This window comes from Perca flavescens, chromosome 16 (genome assembly GCF_004354835.1).
Source record: "Perca flavescens isolate YP-PL-M2 chromosome 16, PFLA_1.0, whole genome shotgun sequence".
Classification (NCBI taxonomy): Eukaryota; Metazoa; Chordata; class Actinopteri; order Perciformes; family Percidae; genus Perca; species Perca flavescens.
The window spans coordinates 25,323,967-25,341,454 of record NC_041346.1 but is presented as its reverse complement, the minus strand read 5'-3'; the positions used below and the strand labels follow the sequence as shown (position 1 = coordinate 25,341,454).

At 40.2% G+C, this 17,488-nt stretch overlaps 1 pseudogene; it reads left to right on the top strand.

The window, feature by feature from the left end:
- Window positions 1-5,736: 5,736 nt before the first annotated feature.
- LOC114571062 (aquaporin-3-like) lies at window positions 5,737-16,399 on the top strand (annotated as a pseudogene).
- The last annotated feature ends 1,089 nt before the right edge of the window (window positions 16,400-17,488 follow it).

The window sequence follows — 17,488 nt, the reverse complement described above, 5'->3', positions numbered from 1 at the left end:
TGCCATAGTGGCACAGAGAGCTGGCAGATGTGAAAAACTGCCTTTTATTTTGTCACTGCTCTCTAATGCCACTGCCACTGCTTCTACTTTTTTTTTTAAATATATTTTAGAACTTTAATTCAATTCAAAGCTAAATCAAATCAATGAATCCATCCCCTTAGGGGTGACCAAAAAGTAGGCATATATGGGTAGGAAAAAATGGGTTAAGAAAAAACACTAATACTATGACTTCCAATAATAAATAAGTGCACATAGTAAAATGCTAAGTATTATCAGTGTAGTGGATGGTGACCACCAATCGGGTGACCCCCATTATTCTTTTTTTAATCACATTCTGCATGTTACTCTATTTCAGAATGGTGATTAACTGACATCAGCATATCATTTAAAAGGTCACTATGCTCTCTTTAGAAGAGTTGCAGTGATGATTCAGGAGTGTCATGAGAATGTGCTGCTTTGCATTTCTACAAGCTGCAATGTAGTAAGGTTGCACTATTGCAGCATGTTTAAAATGCTATGTGAATAAATTCTTTTTACCGCACCGACCATAATGACATAAACATGCTGAACATGCTTTATGTGGGTACAGCATATATATGTCTTAGGCTATTCTCGCATTGCTTTCTGTGCAAGGATTAATTGCAAATCATTGTCATGCATACTGTAATTTGCAGCCTATGGGAAAGTAATGGGAAGTAGTTGGTCACTTACTTCCCCACATACAGTAAAGTGCTTCTGAGAAGTGTTGTTATACATGGACTATGATTCGACACCAACATACTACCGTCATATTCTTCACATTACCACATTTCAATTTCTGCCATTGCTTCTACTAGTTATATAAAATATTATATTCATTATGCATCATAAATCAGCAATGGTGATCTGGGAATATGTGAATGTGCTGCTTATTTTATTTTGACTTTACATAAAACATTATTGAAAATATGGAATATGGATTGTAAGTCCATTTAGAGCTTTATAATGAAGAGTCAGGAGAGGCGGAGAAAGTGTTAATCAAACACGGCGCTGAAGCAATGCTGAGCGAAGTATACTTTTTCTCCACAGAGAGCATAGCATGGCACTCTAGTGGTTTTATTAGTCCATGCTGAAAGCTCAGAGAGACATTACTGTTCTGCATATGCGCGGGATGGATCTCAGCATGCGTGTTTCTGCATACAGAATTAGCTGGAGGAGTTTTCACTTTTTTTTTTTTTTTTTAAACATCATCTTTCCTTTGCCAGTTGATTTTGCCCCATCATTTTTCATAACTGTCTCATGAAAAACTGTGAGCTAAGAAAAACATCCCTAGTACCACCTGTATTTGATAACAAGGAAACAATCTCAACCCAAAAAGGGACTCTTCAGTTTATCTGAAAAATGTAAAAATCAACAAATCTAGAGATACATGGTTTTCACTGGTCAGTGGCTATATCAAGCATAATCATACTATTTCATTTTTGAAGTTGGTTCTTTGCCGTCGATGTAAGCCATTTATTAGCATGTATACTCGCTTACTTACTTATTTTCCAAATGAAACATGTGAAAGAAGATAGCGGCAAAGTCACTTTAGAGGCAAAAAAAGCCTTTAAAAAAAAAAAAAAACCTGCAGCCGTACTTGTGCTGTACCTGAATTCATACCTGGATACAGAACATTTTGCTGGGCCTCTTACACGATATACTACAAGATACATAACCACTGTCCTACTCACAGCAGAGATAATGTGCACTCTCATTACAGTACTCTTTTTTTTCCAGCCTTTGCTCGTTAATGATTCACCCTTGTGGACAGCAGAGGTGCATTTTCATACTTTTCTAAAATTCCATTGGAGTGTGACAGCAGCATATATAAACATGGCTGATTGGTGATATTACCAGATACCTGTATATTTTAGATTCTGAGTGCCACGCTAATATGACAGGAGGAATACTGATAAGCTCGATTCAGTGATGTAAGCTTGACATTGATGTTATGCTAATGCGGTGCCACTCTCCTGACTGTGTCCACACACACTGAGCACCTCCTAGCATTAGCCGTGAATTTTCATGCAATCCGCCGATAATGGAAACTCATTTTATTCAGAGGAAGCTGTGGAGGACACTATGCATAATCATGTCAATGTAAATAATAAGCTCATACCTATTCATCTTTGTCTCTTACATATCTCACCTTGTTTAACGAAGAGCGATACATATATGATCTTTGATTTTTGTACACAGAGCGCAACATAATGGATTATGAATCCAGCTCAGAGATATAGAATATAAATCGGCATGTGTGTGCAAAGACAAGATGAACCCTGCCCTCACTGCCCTCACCGTGGTTGGTAGTGAAAGGTCAATATCGGAGAGACAAACAATTGTAATCAGTGTGACAAAAGCCTCACTGGGGTAACCAGAGTGAGCATCACTGTGATTTTTATTTTAAAAATCAATTTATCTTGCACGCATGAGGCTTCAGCTAAACAAACCCAGCATTTTAGTAGAAGTGACAGCCTGCTGGTTGGGGCGCGCTGTGTCTTATATGCCCTGATGGAGGACGGTGTGTGTGTGTGTGTGTGTAGGTGTGCGTGTGTGGTTATATATTTTTGTGAGTGAGCCGATGTCTGCTATTCAAACTCATGGAATTAAAAAAAACAAAAACAAGTAAAAAATGGTGTTTGGTTTTAGCTCACTGAAGTTCTATGAGGGGAATATCATTTTGCTTTTGTTGTTGAAAAATGTCAAGAAATTATTTTAGGTAAATATTCATATGCCCCTGATAGCTTCCTTCCTCAGCAAAGGTGCACAAAATACACGAAAAGCAAAAATAAAGGCGGCAACCTAGGGAGAGAACATATTGTGAAAAGAGTGGTCAGGGAAAATCTTAGACCAATAGCTCCATCTGTAAATAAATTGGTATTTGAATAAAACATGTTAATCGGGGTTATCATGGAGGTTGTTTTCTGCATTGTGCCGAAACAGCGAGTCAGCCTGATTTTAACTAACCTCTAAGATAAACCATCAAAGTTCTCTCCTCTGGCCATTCCCATCGCACTAATACGCTGAACGAAGCACGAGATGTGAATGTCTTAATTGCTCTGCACTCGGAGATAATGATAACAGTTGCATTAGCCCGCTTGAAGACAAGCTTGAACACAAACACACACACACACGCACACACACACACACACACACACACACACACACACACACACACACACACACACACACACACACACACACACACACACACACACACACACACACACACAGGTAAGTGGTTGAATGTTACAGCAAGGTGAAAACATCTTTGAGTAAACACCTCGTTGTGCTTTATTCCTGCTTTCTTCACAGATTAACACTGACAAGGTAATTTGATAGCTAAAGGTCCAACTCTTTAATTTTGTTAAATAAAACAAATTGGCAGCAAGGTCAAGCTCAACCTTCATCATCACCAGCCCTGATTTTCTCCGCAGATAACTACGATGCACCGTATATGGCCAGATTATTTGCTGTTGTGTCAGTTAGTTTGTGATAATTTGAGCACAGCTTCATTTAGGACTATGTTCTACGCAAGCACAAACAATATAAACTGTGCTGCATTGATTTAGCATTACTTTTCTATAACACAGTCAGACTCACGTTGGACATTTTAAAATCAAAAACGATGTAGCGAAATCAAAGACATCATCTTTTTAATTTCATACATTCTTCTTCTTTGTCAAAATCTGGCACCTACATTACCCACAATGCTGCTCAACAGCCGACAGTTTGATCAGAGAAATGTGTTTTGCCAGCTGTTAATGTAGCCTCGAGCTGCTTGTAGTCTTCAGCTCAAACTGATGCTGACTTAAGAGAGGTGGGAAAGGTGGAAATATGCCAAGATGGCTTCGCATGTAGCAGTGCAACTAATGAAACAGACAGTAGGGTATGGAAGGATAAAAACTGTAAGTATTTTGGGGGAAAAGCTGTTGACTGTGTTTAGAAAAGCCTAATCATTTGCTCAGACTGATGGCATTTTTGCCTATTTTTATTAAAACAATGAGTGCAAAACACCTGCACATCTTTCTTGTCCCGTCCCAAAAAATGGTGTCTGCCTCACAAGGACATTCATCCCTGTAAAACACTCTCTTTTCCCTTAAAGGTCCCATGACATGGTGCTCTTTGGATGCTTTTATATAGGCCTTAGTGGTCCCCTAATACTGTATCTGAAGTCTCTTTTATATAGGCCTTAGTGGTCCCCTAATACTGTATCTGAAGTCTCTTTTATATAGACCTTAGTGGTCCCCTAATACTGTATCTGAAGTCTCTTTTATATAGACCTGAGTGGTCCCCTAATACTGTATCTGAAGTCTCTTTTATATAGACCTTAGTGGTCCCCTGATACTGTATCTGAAGTCTCTTTTATATAGACCTTAGTGGTCCCCTAATACTGTATCTGAAGTCTCTTTTATATAGGCCTTAGTGGTCCCCTAATACTGTATCTGAAGTCTCTTTTATATAGGCCTTAGTGGTCCCCTAATACTGTATCTGAAGTCTCTTTTATATAGACCTTAGTGGTCCCCTGATACTGTATCTGAAGTCTCTTTTATATAGACCTTAGTGGTTCCCTAATACTGTATCTGAAGTCTCTTTTATATAGGCCTTAGTGGTCCCCTAATACTGTATCTGAAGTCTCTTTCCCGAAATTCAGCCTTGGTGCAGAATTACAGCCACTAGAGCCAGTCCCACAATGAGCTTTCCTTAGGATGTGCCATTTCTGTGTCTTCAGCTATTGAGGAGTAGAGAGGGGGGCAAGGTGGAGGGTGGGGGTGTGGCCTTGACCAACTGCCACTTTGCTCGTTTGAAAGCCATGATGTCTCTCTCTCATGGGTGGGCCCAATTCTCTGGGCGGGCAAAGCAGAGAAAGGGGAGTAATCGGGAAGATTCCAGATCGGCCCATCTGAGCTTTTATTTTCTCAAAGGCAGAGCAGGATACCCAGGGTCACTTAGTTTACACCTATCACCTTTCTAGCCACTGGGGGGACCATAGGCAGGCTGGGGAAACGCATATTAATGTTAAAAAACCTCAATAAAGTGAAACTTTTTATTTTAAATCATATTAGGTAAAGGACAATAGTTCAAGCCCACGTTGACTCTCAATCCTTCAGTTCATTTACTGCGACACCTCACACAATACAGCTCTAACAGCTGCTTGAGCACGGCATCTACCAGTATCCATGGTGACGGATGTTTCCTACTTAGAGTGTTGTGTGCGTCCCACAGTTTACCTGTTTTACATTCCTCCCATATGTGGAGGGTCTTCCGCAGCTGCGAGTGTTGACTTGTGAAGTGTAAGTGAAGAGGGATCGGTTTAGGAAAGGGCCTTTGTCATCTGATGTCCCTCAAGATGAAGTCATTTGCTTGATGAATGTGCACAATTATGTACAGAAAGACTTATATTTCAATTGGGTATAATTTTAAAGTAGGGAAAAAAAACAACTGAAAAATCATCAGTTAGCTTCCAGAGTAAATGAGCAACTTTACAGCTTTATTTTCACATTTGGCTGCACTGTGGAGAGAGGGATGCTGAAAGCAATTCAGAGCAGGAGAACAGCAGTCACAGAACAGTGAGGAAGAGATGGGTGGAAATGGGTTTAGGAGTGGCAAGGGAGGGATCCTATGAGACCCCTAAAAGCTGATGTGCAGCCACTGACTCGCATTTGTTGTTAGACTACAGAGCCTACCTCAAGGTAATCTTATAATAAGTGCATCATGGGAAAACAAAGAGACATTTTGGAGAAATTGGCAGGGACCTTTCAGATCTGACACATGCTCCTGTGCCAGGCCCTGGCAGAGTGCCTCGGAACCCTTATTCTGGTGGTGAGTACAGAATATTTTGCATCCCTCCTGCAGCATGCTGAGTGGATCATTTTTGTTCAAGTAAAGATGGATAATAGACTAAATTGCTAGATGTGTACATAACTCAATATAAACTGGTTATTAACTCAATTTAAAATTGAATGCATGTTTTTCAGATTATTATCTGCAGCCATTCCATTAAATGAAATAAAAAGGGAATGTAAGCTGTGCAATTATAGGAACTTGGGGGAAATAAATGAACCTTTAGTTACGCTTAAATGTCTTTGGTTAGGCTTAAACAAGAATCTGAAATATCTGCATGGTTAATATAACAATTTGCACACCTCATATTTTTTCTTCTTTCTCACCTAAATAAAAATATAAATGCACCTTTTTCATCACACCTGAACTCACAGTGTTAGTTTGGATAGTTTTTGGTTGACTATAGTGAATGAAAAACCCCACCACCACAAAATAATTCTTAACTAGATTTCTGCAAGTATTTGTATATATATATATATACATTGTACATTATGTGTACATAATGTGTACATTATGGAGTAAGAGCATGACAACTAACAAGCCATTTGTTTGATCCAACCAATCAATGAATCCAGCTAAGAATTAAAGATGCGAGATGGTGAGCAAATACATGGTTAACAGGTTGCCAGATTTTCTCACGAAAAACATAACCTGAAGCAGCCTGAAGCCTTCCACCAGCTGCTTTGAACTGAAAAAGAGGAAAAAGATCTTTTAAAAAATGCCCCAAGGGATTCTGTCTCCTTCTCGTTCAACGTGTTTGTGTAGAGAAAGAGGTGAGGGTGAATATCGTGTCTGGCAAGAGTTTAGTTGTGTTAGTTGTTAAATGACAAAATAGCTAATCATTTGGTTTTTGGTTTAGGTTCTCCAGGTGTTTTCTGCAACACTAATATGGCGTTCAAAGGCAACTTTTACAGTAGTGCTAAAAGGTAAAAAGAAAGTCAAACTGATGCTCTCTTCTCATTTAATTGCCCCTTTCTTACTGAAGCGAAGAAAGCCTGAATAATTTCAACTATATTCAGGAGAACTTTAGCACCTAAGACTCCTGCATTAATTGTCTCCTGTTATTTTATTCTTTGTACTGAAATTACACACAAAACTATAATATTTTATATCCATATTATTTACTAATGATAAAAGACTTCATCTGTAGTCCCCAAATGGAACCTATTTCAACCCACCAGGAAGCCACAAGATTCTTTCAAAATTGAAAACTAAATGTTTTTTAGCTGGTGCAAAACAACCTGGAGTCCCTCTGTGTCTCACGGTAGCCCACAGACAACACAAATATCAGGATAGGGCACCAGTGATGAAACGCCAGGCCAGTTGTTATTTTGCTCCCCAGCTGTGACTGATCTGTTAATTCCAGGAGACCTTTCACTCTGCTGGCAGTCTGGTCCCCTCGGTGGTCTTGCTGGCCCTCCGCGGATGAAGGCTCTGCGGGTGGACTCAGATTGTTGTCGGCTTCAATAGTCCCACACAAAGCCCCGACCGTAACATACACATGACCTCTGGGGTCAGTGAGATACCCTGGATACGATGAAAAGCATGACTCAGCTAGACACCTGACTCGAGGTCAGGCCACTGTGGGGCTTTATTATTCTCTTTGAAGTTTTTCTACTACTGTCCGTCTACAACAACAAAAAAACGTAATCTCAGGGTTTGTCGTTTTCACTTCACTGCTTATGTCTGGATGGATCTCGCAAAAAAAAAAGTGTGTGGTAAGGAAATGTTAAAAAGACATTTAAGGTAAGATGTGTTCACTAAATAATTCCACGTTGTTTGTCTATGGTGTGACCCTCTCCTCTATCCAGATGTTTGGCTGCGGTGCAGTAGCACGTTCCTCACCGTCAACTTTGCTTTTGGTTTTACTGCAACATTGGGCATCCTTGTGAGGGGACAGATCTCAGGTGAGGATATGCCGTATTGTGCTTTAAGGAAATGGTTCTCAAAGTGGGGTCTGGGGACCCCCAGGGGTCCTTGAGGGTGTTCCAGGGGGTCACCAGCAAAAAGTATTTTCACTGTGATTCCATCCATAGGTAACACATTGACAGAATGTATGACTATTTTGGTCATGGCTTTCATAGACTTTCTGTAATACAACATCTAAAAGCAAAAATCCTATCAGATTGGGACCCTGGGGGAAATCAAATCGGGGTGCGTGGTATAATTTGTGACATTTTGGGGGTCCTTGATGTCAAAAAGTTTGAGAACCGCTGCTTTAAGGGTTACAGGTGCCTCGTTGTTTTAAAAAGAAATCTTCTTCACTTCTTCTTTGTGACCCCTTAGCTGTAAAACATGGTTTAGTACAATACATCCATATCTGCGACAGCACTTTTTACGCAGCATTACTCCTCCCAAATCCTAAATAAGACTATTTGGAAGTTTTTTTTTGTAATCCTTCTAAGTAAATGACTTTTGGGTACACAGAATAAATATATATTTGTTCCAACATAGCCATAATAACATATGAAAGATATGTTTCCTTATTAGGTATAATAACCATGCTTTGTGGCCAATTCTGTATTTTGTTACCTCCATTAAATGTGCAAAAAACTACCACTTCAATGTTTTTCTCTTTATTTTTAATGAGGTCAGAAGAAAAAGCCAGTTTAAAGGGACAGTTGTTGATTTTGTGACTATTTTTATATATTCATACTAGCAACAACAATGAGGCAGTAAAGCCAATCTCGACAAACAGTTAATTTATTAAAAGGGACGAACACTTTATTATAATCAATAACCACTCATTTAGAGCTACAGTCATTTGCATCACTGTCATGAAGTACATGTCCTTCAAAGAGTGTTTCCAACAGACTCAGCTTTTTTCTCCAGCCTCCATCAGCATACCAGGGAGTCATTATTATTGATGGCTTGACAGACATTAAATATCAGCAAAGGGTAACCTGGCAGTTATCAGAAGTGCAGTATTTACTACACTGATGTTTTCGCCAGACGATTGACAGCTAAAGGCAGCGAGGGAAGCAGAACAGGAAACCGTGGACAGAGGAATGCAACGTTTAAAGGAGACACACACAGTAGGAGGGGCACTTACCCCTGAACTTCAAAACTGTGTGGTCTGTAATTGAAAGGAAAGTGAGAGAGTCAATCCTCAATCCAATAGTATCCTCTGACAGAAGCAGCAACACTATAAAGGGTTCCGCAGTTCACTCATACTCACTTCTTCAATGCCTTTATAATGAGACTGTCCACCTCTAACACACATTGCAGCTGAGAAAATAAGCTCTTATAATTAGATAGCTCCTACCCTGACACGATTAAGGTGTGAATAGAAGCGAGGCGCCCACATGAGTGTGCCATCAGAGCAGTTATTTTCCCCTTTAAGGGTGGAAAAAGGGATACTTTTCTGAATCTTTTCATCCCCTCCAATTTAATTTGTGTCACAGAGACCTGCCATCCCAACAAGACTTTACTGAGACTGCAATTACTGAATATGCAGTAGGCTTACAATGCCCTTCTGTCTCACTGAGAAAAGGGGGGGGAGGGTCTATGCAGTAGAGATAAAACAGCCTCCATGTGTTTGTTTTCCCGTGTTAAAAAAAAAAATCACAATCTGAATGTACATATATATATATATATATATATATATACAGTACAGGCCAAAAGTTTGGACACACCTTCTCATTCAATGCATTTCCTTTATTTTCATGACTATTTACATTGTAGAGTCTCACTGAAGGCATCAAAACTATGAATGAACTCATATGGAATTATGTACTTAACTAAGAGAAGAGATCATATTTCTCCTGTATTAGCTTCTCTGCATTGGCTTCCAGTGAAATCTAGGATCGAATTTAAAATCCTCCTCCTGACTTATAACGCTCTAAATGGTCAAGCACCATCATACTTAGAAGAGCTCATAGTACCTTATTGTCCCACTAGAGCACTGCGCTCCCAGAATGCGGGGCTACTTATGGTTCCTTGAGTCTCTGGAAGTAGACTGGGGGCCAGGGCCTTCAGCTATCAGGCTCCAGTATTGTGGAACCAGCTCCCAGTCTGAGTTCGAGGAGCAGACACCGTCACCACATTTAAGAGTAAACTGAAAACTCTTCTCTTCGATAAAGCTTATAGTTAAGGAGTGAGGAGTTGCAGCGTCCGCCTAACCCGGCCCACCTGCTTCTCCTCGTAGTCATCAGTTTTATATACTGTATAATTAATAATCTAGTGAGAGTAGAGGGAGGCAGGCCAGTACAGCCCGATCCGGTTGGGGAGAGTTCTAGCCCGACCAGACACCTCTCTTTAACCTGCCTATATATGCTATTACAATTCTAGACTGCCGGGGAGGCTGTTCCTCCCTAAGACACACTGAGCTGCTCTCTCATCTCTACTTGTTACTTTTGTATGCATCCTGTCCCAGAAATGCTTGTTACTAATCTAGCTCTGGGGAGTTTACTCCCCGGAGTCCTTATGTTTCTTCTTCGCAGAGCTATGTTCTGCGATTCTCTGCATTTCCCGGCCGCATCCTGCTGCGTCCTGCTGCATCCGCAGCATCCACCCGTGCTCTGCAGCGCCACGTTACATCCCGCAACGCCCTGCTGTGATGTTCCTATGCACAGAGTAGTCAGGATCCGGTATAGGAGACTGCACTACTCAGTATGACACGATGTGCCCTGCTATGACATGAACTTCCACGATAACCTTCAAAGTCAATGTGACTTCTAATGTGACTGTTATCACCACTGTTCATCACGCCCCCAACCGGCCCGTCAGACACCGCCTACCAAGAGTCTGGGTCTGCCGAGGTTTCTTCCTAAAAGGGAGTTTTTTCTTGCCACTGTCGCAATAGCCACTGCTAATGCTTGCTCTTGAGGGAATTACTGTAATTGTTGGGGTTTTGGAATTTATAGAGTGTGGTCTAGACCTACTCTATCTGTAAAGTGTCTCGAGATAACTTTTGTTATGATTTCATACTATAAATAAAATTGAATTGAACTTAACAAAAAAGTGTGAAATAACTGAAAACATGTCTTATATTTTAGATTCATCAAAGTAGCCACCTTGGTGTTCTCTCAATGAGCTTCATGAGGTAGTCACCTGAAATGGTTTTCACTTCACAGGTGTGCCTTGTCAGGGTTAATTAGTGGAATTATTTCCCTTATTAATGGGGTTGGGACCATTAGTTGTGTTGTGCTGAAGTCAGGTTGATACACAGCCGACAGCCCTATTGGACAACTGTTAGAATTCATATAATGGCAAGAACCAATCAGCTAAAGAGAAACGAGTGGCCATCATTACTTTAACAAATGAAGGTCAGTCAGTCTGGAAAATTGCCATCAAGCGCTACAATGAAACTGGCTCACATGAGGACCGCCCCAGGAAAGGAAGACCAAGAGTCACCTCTGCTGCTGAGGATAAGTTCATCCGAGTCACCAGCCTCAGAAATCGCAAGTTAACAGCAGCTCAGATTAGAGACCAGATGAATGCCACACAGAGTTCTAGCAGCAGACACATCTCTAGAACAACTGTTAAGAGGAGACTGTGCGAATCAGGCCTTCATGGTCAAGTAGCTGCTAGGAAACCACTGCTAAGGAGAGGCAACAAGCAGAAGAGATTTCTTTGGGCCAAGAAACACAAGGAATGGACATTAGACCAGTGGAAATCTGTGCTTTGGTCTGATGAGTCCAAATTTGAGATCTTTGGTTCCAACCGCCGTGTCTTTGTGCAACACAGAAAAGGTAAACGGATGGATTCTACATGCCTGGTTCCCACCGTGAAGCATGGAGGAGGAGGTGTGATGGTGTGGGGGTGCTTTGCTGGTGACACTGTTGGGGATTTATTCAAAATTGAAGGCATACTGAACCAGCATGGCTACCACAGCATCCTGCAGCGACATGCCATCCCATCCGGTTTGCGTTTACTTGGACCATCATTTATTTTTCAACAGGACAATGACCCCAAAAACACCTCCAGGCTGTGTAAGGGCTATTTGACCAAGAAGGAGAGGAATGGAGTGCTGCGCCAGATGACCTGGCCTCCACAGTCACCGGACCTGAACCCAATCAAGATGGTTTGGGGTGAGCTGGACCGCAGAGTGAAGGCAAAAGGGCCAACAAGTGCTAAGCATCTCTGGGAACTCCTTCAAGACGGTTGGAAAACCATTTCAGGTTTTCCAACCATTTCTTGAAGCTCATCAAGAGAATGCCAAGAGTGTGCAAAGCAGTAATCTAGAGCAAAGGGTGGCTACTTTGAGGAATCTAAAATATAAGACATGTTTTCAGTTATTTCACACTTTTTTGTTAAGTACATAATTCCATATGTGTTCATTCATAGTTGTGATGCCTTCAGTGAGAATCTACAATGTAAATAGTCATGAAAATAAAGGAAACGCATTGAATGAGAAGGTGTGTCCAAACTTTTGGCCTGTACTATATATATATATATATATGAAAATATACCAAGACTTCTATATTTTTCTCATTATTAAGTGGTCATCTAAATCCAGCCGTGACCTTTTCAATGTGTTTACTTGGGAGAGAGCCCTGGAGGAAGTTCCTGCTGTTCTTTCTTTGCCAGACTCTCGGAGCCTTCCTGGGTGCATTTGTATTTTGGTACGTGAAACTGAAGAGGAATAATCAGATTAATGAAAATTGTTAAAGTTTAACATGCCACACAAATCAAGTTTGTTGTCATCTACTCAGTGGTACAGAGTAGTAGTTACAGATCGTTGGAGGGGAAACACAAGATGGATTAGACCCGAGGGCCAGAACAATTTTGAACCTTTGATTTCCTTCAATATACAGCAGCTCGGTGGTGACAATTAAAAATGTACAGTCTGCTGTAGCTACCTGCCTGACACTTGGAACAAGGCCAAATGGTTTTTTGCTCTGAGGAAACGCGTTAGTGAACAAATGAGTATCTATACTTTGACCTTTTTTAAAAAAAAAAGACGTTTCACAAATTTGCAACCCATTTGGTGGCTTTCTACTGAATCTCTTACACAAGGGATTAATTAACACACATATTCTTCAACTAGTGGTATTGAATGCTAAAAAAAATGTAATTGTTTTCTAGGTCTGACCTTTGTTGCATCTCTCTCTCTCTCTCTCTTTCTCTCTCCCTCGTCTATTGTCATCTTTCTACTCGTACAATCTAATAAAGGAGTATGATGCCCCTCAAAAATTAAAATTTTAAAAACATAAATGTCAACCTCATGATGGTGCTAGAGAAAATGTCATTAGTATACAGTGTCTGGAAACCATGAATGTCTACACAATGTTGTACCAATCCATTAAGTACATGTTAATATTTCACTAGATAAGCGAAAACATTGGCAAAGCTTTCTTGTGCTGTTAGAATACATAACTAATTATAAAAAGGTTACAAATTACTTTACATTTCTTTTCTTTAAGAATAAAGAAAAGAAATGTAAAGTAATTTGTACGTTCTTCCACCAGATGCATTGTGGGACTTTAGCCAGGGGGAGCTGATTGTGGTGGGGATAAATGCCACAGCTGGGATTTTTGCCACATATCCATCCAGACATCTCACCCTGGTCAATGGGTTTTTTGATCAGGTAACAGTGACTTGATTTCTTAAGTGTAGAGCTTCTACTCAGAGGCCGTACACTCCAGTGAAAGTACTGCACAAGTGCTGTAGCACATACATTCATGTTCCATCAGTGTCCATTGTCTGTTGTATTAGGCCTCAATTTCACATGTTTAAGTAGAAAAGAACACAATCACAGACTTAGATACTTGAGGTCACAGTGATTCATTGCTGGTGGAGCTGAACACACTTGACTCAAACTGAAATTTGTAAGAGACGGATGATTGAAAAACATGGCTGAGGTGAAGTGTACTGTAGACATGGCAGGATGTAGGACTTGCATGGCTCCAGCTGCTGGAGCCCCAAATTATTATTGCTCAGAAGATATCGCATGGAAATCTGGCACTCCAGTAATAGCCAATCACATCACAGAGGCTCCTCTCATCCTCTTTAACTTTTTTTAAAAAGCAGCAGTCGGTGTAATGAGCAGGACAGTGTCACTATTCATTTCATCTGATTGTCTAAACTTGGAATCTGTGTGGAACCGCTTGAAAGTGTGTGAAAAAGGAAGGTCAATTAAATTCCTGCTCTGTCGAAAAATTCAAATAATTAATGAAGGCACCCTGCAAGTCCGTAAAAGTATGCACATCAACAATCTGGACACTGCAGATGCAACGCACATAATCCTGCTGCTGATGGCTACAAGTATATGTTTAAAAAAAAAAACTCTGCACATAGCTGCTGCAAAATAGTTGTGCGAGAGAAAACGCAGATTGGACAGATAGTCTAGCTAGCTGTCTCAATTTACCATGCATAGATCTGAGGGGCAGTCAACAATGCTCCTCATGAATCCACCAAATTTAAAGTTCCAACACAAAGAAAGCGGGAGGAAATGGAAAATACATGCATCCGGCGGAATTTCCTGCAGCACCGGTGCAATCCCGGAAGTGGAACTGAGTAGTTGTTTGATAAGTTGTCTAAACAGACAGAAACTCCAGAAAACATGTGCAAGAACAATGGGCAAGGAGCTTTTGCCTTCGCAATTTGCTCGTATTATGTGTGCTCTACCAAACATTATATTATTACATTACATGTCATTTAGCTGACGCTTTTATCCAAAATGACTTACAATTACTATATATGTCAGAGGTTGCATAAGTCTGGAGCAACTAGGGGTTAAGCGTCTTGCTCAGGGACACATTGATTGATGTATCACAGTGGGACTCAAACCCAGGTCTCCCACACCAAAGGAATGTGTCATATCCACTGCGCCATCACCACCCCAAATTGTTGAGAAGACCATTAACAGCTGTATGCTAACCATGCCTAACAACCATCAACAAATTATATAATATTGCATTTTTGGAAATATACACCGTTATATTTTCATGTACACACTCACTCACTAAACAACTTCTTTTCTTTTGTTGACTGTTTTTTTTCTTCCAGTTTACCTTTTCGAGACCCCTGTTGACGCTGAAACAGTACATCCTCTGTGCTGGTGTCAGCAATGCAATTTCACAAGAACTGCAGTAAACATGGCACCTGCTGGCCAGGGTGGCCACCAGCCAGCCCCGCTGCTGGAGCACTCAAATAGATCCTGACATGCCACAGCATGTGGAGTATTCTATACCATTTCAAATGTGCACATATGCTGTGAAACGGAGTGGTCTTAAGTCTAGCCCTGTTGTTATGCAACAATGTCAATTGAAGAAAATGTTCATCTAACGTCCCGTTGCTCCTTGTGGTGCTTCCGCTATCCATTGATGTCAGAATACATTAGTGGACAGTGGAAGGTCTATGAAGTGCTGTTTTCTGATGAAAAAGTTGACACGATTGCCAGATTTCACATTTATTTCTATTCAAGAAAGTTTGACAGCTTGTGAACATTGTCAGAACTAATCCACTGTAAATATCACAACTTCTTAAATGTGATGAAACATATCTCACAGGAATCACAAGGGGAACAAATTCGCAAAATAGTTGTATCTGATTAAAAAGAGATTGTTAACATCTCCATGAAGACAAATCAAAAAGCTGTTTCAAAGACTCTTTAGCTTGTTGATGCATCAGCAGGACTACATTTTCTTATTACCGTATTGAAAATAATTAAGGATCACATTAACTTGATGTGATCATTCTAAACTGTTACTCAGATTATTGGAACAGCTGCATTGATCGTGTGCATCCTGGCCATAGTCGACCCACACAACAATCCAGTCCCCAGAGGTCTGGAGCCCTTCACTGTAGGCTTTGTGGTGTCGGTCATCGGCCTGTCAATGGGCTTCAACTCTGGCTATGCTGTCAACCCAGCCAGGGACCTGGGGCCACGCATCTTCACAGCTCTCGCCGGCTGGGGTCGAGAGGTTTTCACGTGAGTACAGAACTATTTTGTACTACGTAAAAACAGAACTGAACTGTAGGTAACAGTGATATCACCCATAGGAAGCTCAGGAGATCTAAAGAAGATTGGACGCAAGTTTATCACTTGCCACGCTTTTGTCAGTTACTGGAGCAAGTCAATTCTAATTTACTCAAAGTAGAGGGAGTAGAGGAGGGACATTGCGAGCAGCAACCACCGAGGCTGACTTTGATATTTTGGGACACCTGTCAATCAAGCAAATATAATAATAAAACACGCTTCACACATAATTGTATTGTAGTATCTTGTGACAAATAAAAATGGAACTTCTCGTGTTAGATTAGTGCCCCTTTACTCAAATTAAAATTAGGATGTTTCAATATTGACATGCTTTCTATGCACTCATATTTTATTTAGGCCTGCTAGGTAAAAGCATGAAATATTTAAAATGACAACAGGCATTACAGTTCTTTCCATTTATTCTCTTCCAGAGCAAACACCTTCTGGTTCTTTGGATCCATCTGTGCACCCTTCTTGGGTGCAGTGGTGCTTGTGCTGATATACCAGCTAATGATTGGATACCATTTAGAAAGAGAAGTGCAAGAGAAGCAGAAGGAGATGGAGGAAAGGTTCAAACTTTCCAATGTGACAACCAACAAAGATGCATGAGCACCGCTGAATTTCTTTTTACAATTATGTCGCAGTAGATGAGTGGATTTTTGCCTAACAATGATACATTTTGTTGTTCTTCACATATCTATTTAACTAAATTTAGCTTTTGGATAGCATAAGCCATCCATCAATAATCATGAAGACATCTACTCTTGTGACATCTCATCATAGACAAGTGGAGTTTCTCATGAAATTATGGCACGTTTGTTTTTTTGAATTCATTTTCACTCCAGTCAGCTCTTTCATTTTCTGCTTGAAGTACATAACTATTTCCTTCATGCTGCGTTTCTGACAAAATAAATATATCAGCTAACAGAAAAAACACACAGAAGAAAGACAGTGTGAGTTGCAGAGGTGTTTAGAAGTTGTCTTGTTAATTTATGTTTAAGAGGAAACAATCTTCAAATGAATCAACAGTTACACTCTTCCTTTTCCTAATACAATTTGTTTCATGTCTAAGAAGTGCAATTCCACCACTGCAAGGCTCCTGAGCTAGAGCTACATTTTCTTCTTCACACCCATTTGGACACGTCTTATAAATCAATGCAATTGTCACATTTGAGTTAGATTTTTGAAATTGTTAGAACTTGTCTTCATGTGCGTTCCCACCACTTGAACACCTTGTTGCAAGTGTTTCCTGATGTTTGCCTGATAAAAAAAAAAAGTGCAAACATGCCAGAGTGTGATCCTATCTATCTGTCTGACTTGCAATGAGCTTAATATTCACTATTCATTTATTTCTAAATAACTATTATATTCTTTTTAAATGTCATAAAACAAACTGATTATCTGCAGTGGACAGGCTGAAAATCCACAAATAAGCCTTTTAAGCTGGCATTATTAAAAAAATAAATAAAAAAAAAAGTAATAACCAATACATTTGAAAGCCATTTTCAGGTAGTCCTTGACTTTTAAGGGATGGTTCCACATTTTAGGAAATTACAAACTATTCCTTCAACAGCACTGGAGACCATTAGAGTTTATTTTGTATATTGTATATGGAAATGTTTGTAAACTGTTGCTTAGATTTTTGGATTGCCAGGAGTAGCTTCCACAAATCTGACTTCTTCTGACAGTTCCATCCAG